At 37.2% G+C, this 6,765-nt stretch overlaps 1 protein-coding gene across 12 annotated transcripts in view; it reads left to right on the forward strand.

Moving 5' to 3' along the window:
• ntm (neurotrimin) overlaps window positions 1-6,765 on the forward strand; it is a 284,308-nt gene that overhangs the window by 204,142 nt on the left and 73,401 nt on the right. The window lies entirely within an intron of this gene.

Consider the following 6,765-nt stretch of genomic DNA (forward strand, 5'->3'; position numbering starts at 1 on the left):
AATGTGGTTAGTGACAGAATTGGATCGACCTGTCATTTCTGAAGGGAGGAAATTGCCCGTGGTGACCTTTTCCCTCCTAGGCGCCCTCAGAGGCTTAGTTCATCCTGAGGGATTTGTGTTGCCTCTAAGTGCTGTCAGGAATGTCCAGCGTGTCATGTCCAACCAATAATCACAACAGATAAGGATTTCCTTTCTGATCATAGCGGTGGACTATATGTGACTTTGGTGTTCCTGGGAGGAGGCTGGTGATTAAGATGTGGTTGGATTAGAGTTCTGCTGAAGAGTGTTTGTGCAAGGAGAGGCAGGCATCTCTAGTGGAGGCTTAGTTTGACAGTTTCTAGTTTGTTTGTTTTTCTTAGTTTTGTGTGGAATCAAATAAATACCAAGTAATGGATTAGATAATGCAAAATAAACATTTACAGAAATATAATTATGAAGTACATCTAGAAATAAGGAATACACACACCATTGATTTTTGAACTGAAATACTTCCATTATGGCCAAGTAAAGTTATTACTTTGTCCATGTTTATATATATATATAGATATATATAGATATAGATATATAGATATATACATATATGTAAACGTGGACAAAGTGTACATTATTTTCCATACATACCCAATGTACAGACATGCAGAAGCTAAATACCGCATTATCCTGAAGATTAGTCATGAACACACCCTTCCCCTCATTCACTTAAGGTATATTAAAAACAATTATACTGACACTGTCTCTTCTGACAACATCACCAAATATTCTTTTTAATTTCTTAGAGCACTGGCCACAAACCTAAAATCAATAATGTTCTTTCAAATTGGCCTAAAGCTCTTCATGTGACATAAGATGAAGTAGACTGAGAGCTGTACATTTTCACTACCGAAATAAGTATTAAGCTGAATTACCATATAATTAATTAATTCATTTTAAGCTTTATTGATCCTACATTGGGGATGTTGTGTTGTGACAGCAGATCTGCTGAAACAGGCTGCCACTTGGAGACACTATATATGTGGTTCCTCTGGGCCTTGAACCCAGAACCTCTTGTGTGTGAGGCAGATGTGTAAGCAGGTTTGATAACCGCTACACTATGGAACCACATGTCGTTTTCAGCACCATGGACAGCACTCAGCCATGTCTTTAATTACAGGGTGCTGTACATTGCACTGCAGCTAAAAGGACTGTAGGAATGACAGGTTCTTGGTGGAAAGGTTGTCTGTATATTGTATCAACTGAGGCTGTTAATGGAGAGATAGAATAAAAACCATCACATCCAGTCAATGTTATTATTATTAAATCATCATCATTCATAGATCATGACATGACAGAGGAGCAGCTGTTTTCACACATGCTCATCTACACAGGACTCATGGTTGTGAGTTGTAGGTGGCTGTTGTTAATGTGTCACATCTTACACTGAATCTGTCTTATTTCTGTAGGTCACAAGTTGCTTTTTAGGTTTGGCGAATTTTAGTTTAGTGATTTTTCAAAGGCATTGATACATGAGAAACATGCATCAGGTCAAGACACATTGAAAGTGATAAATCTCTATTCTACTGGTTTCTGGCTGTTTCAAACCTGTGGTAAAAACGTATTAGATGTCATTACCTCAGAGGTATTGATGACATTAGATGAGTCATACCTTTCAGGTTTTTTGGTTGAAAAATATCCTTTTAAAATACGTACTTTTATGAACTTATCCTGTACCTTATGATGTATTATATGCTCTTTATTATTGAATCAGTCAAAATGTATGATGCCGCAGTCTCCCAACTTCACACAGCTTTTTTAACCTTCTACTAAGGACAGCTCATAATAACGTCTCAAAATATTAAAATTGCAAAATATATTTCCTAACATGCTGACTTTGGAGTCACACCAGAGAAAGTATAGAGAATATGAGAGCACTTGCATTATTTTCAACACAAAGGTCTGTGAGGAAAGTCAGAGCATGATGGATCAACTCAGCTTTACTTATTCTCATTCCTCTGCATACATGGTACACATATAGAACAGAACGATTGTGTTTTGTTCAGACCCCAATGCAGAAGGCATAGCAACAGCTAGGATAGATGCAGAGAGTGTAATTATAGAATTTGAGAAATAGAATAGATATATGTACATGAAAAATTACTTTCCATGTATTTAAATGCATTTGAAACTTCAAACTAGTGTTGCAAACTGTTTCAAACGGGACAGTGATTTAGGTAAGAAGTAGGTACTAATTCTATGGCCTTAGGTAAAAAGAGTACAATTCAGAAAAAAAAGAAAAGAAAATTACAGACACCTGTTGAAGGCCATGGACAATAAGACCTCTCGATGTTATTCAAGACTTCACAGGAAGCTGCATTGGCCAGTGTCTGTTGGAAATAAGTGTAATAGTTAAATGCTCACAAGCACATCTGAGGCGTATGTTAAGTGTGCTAAGGTTACAAGTTGGAAGCATTCACAGTGATGGGCATGATGTAGAAAAGGCCACCCTCTAGCAGCTAGCTGAGCCAATTTGTATTACCTTTATTTTTCCTGGGAAATTTGGATGTGTTGCGTTTCACACAAATGATGTAGACGTCCGACTCGCCGCCCCTGCGGTGTTCTGTGCTAACAAGCTCCCCACTGCCCTTTCTGAGAACTGCCAAAACTGAGGGTGGTATCACATTTTAAATTAATGAAGGCTAGCGCCACAATTTTCCTTTGTGTTTGTGTTGTTTTTTTTTTTTTTGTTTTTTTTTTTTTTGCACTGCGGTCTTGCTGCTGGGAACGAGACACAGTATAACTAACACTAATTATCAGTTTATCCCAGTGTAGTCTGGGTTGTTACTCACTGGTTGGGCAGCTGCAGAAACCACCTGGGGAGACAAAACTAGACCATTACTGCATCACAGCAAATATCTGTGGATAATTGATTGAGTGTTGAATTTCCTGTAAAGGAAATAATTCCATCTATAATGACTATTGTGGAGACTTTTCAGTTTCAGCTTCCTGTCAAAGTAGAAAATCCTGGCACAACTAAAAAAACCAACATCTCCCGCAGCCCTCAGATCCTTTTTATTACTGGGAAAGATGAGTCTTCTTTATTGGCATGATTCAGCTGGGGTTGTCGTTCTAAAGGTCATCTCCGTACTGCACGAGCAAATTATAAATTAGAGTTACTAGTGGCCTGTCAGAGTGGGGAATATTTGTAAGATGTCTAAAAATTTGAAACCAGTATAAAAACAATCAGAACAAAATGTATCCTCTGTTTTTGGTTTTTCCCAAAGTAGTAATAATTAACTATCACTTTATTCACTTGCAATCTATTTTCTGTAGACAAATAGATTGAAAACTGAGGAAATAATACATTTCACATGATATGGGTATATGCCAGATTTGGTATGGTACTGCTTGGAAGCAGTGGTATTACCAGTTCTGTAGTAATTTGTCTGTGATCTATACAATTGTCGATGCACGCCACAAGCAGAAGGATTTTCTTGTATTTCATGATTGTGAATAGGTATGGGTTACTGCAGTGATCATGTTCACCTCACACAAAGGAGGAAACAGTTAATGTAAATACTCTATTTGTTTCATCTTTTATACAGTTGTTGGTTTCTGTAGTGTAGTGGTTATCACATTTGCCTGACACCTAAAAGGTCCCCAGACTGGGCAGAAGCATCTCTTTTTTTTATTGACATTAAATATTGTCCACTCTCCCTGTCTGCTAAAAAACATGAAGTGAAATAGATAAAGTACATTTTGTTGTAAGTTTAAAACTAAAGGGCTTCAGGACAACAGTTTGTACCTAAACCAAGATGTATATTCAATTCACGGAGCTGTGGCCCTTTATCAGATACTAAACAGAGACACACTACCTCCTGAAGCTGTGATACAGTAAATGAATGTCACCAGTGCAGCTGTGCTCGGTCCGACTCCATCCTGAGACACTTATCTAACTGCTCACATCACTGCGGTCCCAGAACCACATTATGTTGACATTTATTCTTTTCTCTACTCGGCCCCCTGATCAACAGTTTATGTGAAATGTTCCAGGTATGAGGCTCTGTTCTGAATCGTGAAAACAGCCCTATCACTTACATAATGTGCAGACACGTCTGCTTGATACATGCACGGTACAATCAGCAGTGAATATCCAACATCACGGTGGTCGTCGCGAGAATGTTTTCATCTAGTTCACAGCAGACCTCATGTTAGGATGATATTCATTTGCTTCTCATATTCCACAAGCCAAGACGGTGATGGCTGATAATTTCATTCCTCAGTGGGATGCTAACGATTCCCACTGTAATTCCATTTCTTTCACATCCCTATCATCCAACTAGGCTGCCATCCATCAGCAGCGCATTTTCACTTGTCCTTACTGATATTCCCTCTGAGAAAACAGGAAAAAAATGTCAGCAGATGAGCTCATCTACAATAACACAATTTCATAGATCCCATTTAAATAGTGTTACAACACAATGAGAGGCCATTTCCACATATAAATAAACAGCAAACATTTTGTTGGCAAATTCTCCATGTTTATCTCTTTGTCGGTGAGTCACAAACACACCAAAGGTTGTTGTGTGTCATCAGCAGCGAACATGCAAATATTAAAGCAGATTATTCTGAGACATTTTCTTTGGATTATTCATGTCCTGAACATGAGTTTTTAATTATAAAAATAGATCAAGTCCTTGTCCCGTTACATTTTGTACTTAATGCAACTGTTAAAAAAAAACAGTATTTTGCATCAGAATCCATTAATGTAGGTATTTGATGAGGGAGCCTCAGAATTCCTGCACTGTGGGGGAAAGGAATTCCTTCACCTCATAAACGCAGTATGGATGTGACCGTTGAATAAAGAAACAATTGCTCATAAATCCTGCCTTTTATCCTGGGAATGTGCCCACCGTGACTCTAGGATGGATTTATTTTCATGTTGAACTCACTGCTGTTGAGAAAAATTCTGCCAATTTAACCATAAAGCTTCCCTCTATATGGCACCATTAGCATGAACATTGTTATTGTAAAGCTGGAAAAAATATATAATATTAAAGAAGAAAAGCTGCTGTTTTTGAAAAAAAAAAGAAAAGAGGCATCCTCACAAAAGGAAAAAAAACTGAAGGAATGGGAATGGATTTCTTCTTCTGCTGTACAGCGAGAATAATTTTGCTCTTTTGTCATGCTAAAGATGCAGTCTGTTTGGAGGGGTCAAAGCCAGCAGCAGATAAAAAAGTAGTTAAAAGCCGTGTAATTTAATGGTGCATAATAGCAAACACTTTGGGTTGCAATATACTATGTTAACCTACAGCACAGTCACAGAAATATTGAGTGGTATTTAAATCGGAGGCAGATAAACAGCCAAACAACATTAGTAAACAACGTTAGTAATGGTATTTATAAATATCGCCTGACACAGTGACTCACGTCTGAACTCCAGCTAATGATTTATTTACAAGACAGGATTTTGTTTTTCCCTCCCATTGTTATTTAAAATGACATTTTGACATCCCCTTGTTGTTGTTTTTTTTTTGTTTGACGACCTTTAGCTTAATAAAGAATATTGACCTCAGCTCAGCCACTGTTTAGAAAAATTGACGACTTGAGGGCAGTGCACCAGGAAGTTAGATTGCACAGTTTTGATATTGCCCGCATCATTAGAGACATAGGGTATAAAGAGGTTTTAAATTTGAAACCCTGTCAACACAAGAAAATAAATAAAAAAAAACTTTCTAGTAGGACAAAATATGGTGCTGACAATCACAGTATTAATAGAGACTTGCTGTGAAACGGTAGAGGTCCAATAGTGGTAGAAAGAATCTCTTTTTACTCACCCTCTCTCTTAGCTTCCCCTTTCACACTTGTCTTCCCTTGAAGTGATTTATTTCAGCCTCCAATGCTGTCCAGGGAATTACAAAGACACTAATGAAGTGTCGCTGATTGGAGTGCCCACATGTGAACATTAATTTTTCAGCTACCTTTTTTTTTTCTTCGTCTTCCTACAAATTGACTATTGTACAAGTTGTGTAGACTTTAAATCCTTAACCTGCAGCATTTTGAACTTACATACGAAAAAGTTGCCTAGAGTAGTGAGTATCTAAGACTTTATATATATATATATATATATATATATATGTGTGTGTGTGTGTGTGTGTGTGTACATATATATATATGTGTGTGTGTGTACATATATATATATATGTGTGTGTACATATATATATGTGTGATGGGAAACCCTATATAGTAAACTATAGAACTACCTAAAAAAACTACTTCAGACTTTCTGAAAAGTATATTTGAGGGAATTTTAGTGTCACTTTATTGACCTGTGGCTGTAATTACTATTTAAGAGTTAATTAAAGTAATGATATTACTGCAGCGAGATAGTGACATGCTGTGTTGCTCTGTGACCTTTTCCTAATATCTACTCTAAAAGTTTGATTTGATTTGAGGAGGAAAATAACTTTTTCTCATGTGAAAATATTCTCCCGCAGTGAGTGTCCTTCCTGGTGAATTCTGCTTTAAAGGTCAGTGGCGACATTAGATATATTGGATATGAAAACGTCAATGCACTCTGCTGAGTGTTATGGCCATAGTAAGTTTTGATAAGACTGGGTTTATATACTGTTAAAAAGCTGGATTTATTTGAGAGGTAATTTCGGTATGAATTACACGACATGCTTGTTGTGTTTGTTGTTTTTTTCTGTAGTTGTGCTTCCACTAGCTGTCTCTTAGTACCCATTACTTCTTGTACTGTATCATGGCAGGATATCTTGACATCTTTCCCCC

The sequence above is a fragment of the Cynoglossus semilaevis genome, chromosome 19 (assembly GCF_000523025.1).
Source record: "Cynoglossus semilaevis isolate Cse_v1.0 chromosome 19, Cse_v1.0, whole genome shotgun sequence".
Classification (NCBI taxonomy): domain Eukaryota; kingdom Metazoa; phylum Chordata; class Actinopteri; order Pleuronectiformes; family Cynoglossidae; genus Cynoglossus; species Cynoglossus semilaevis.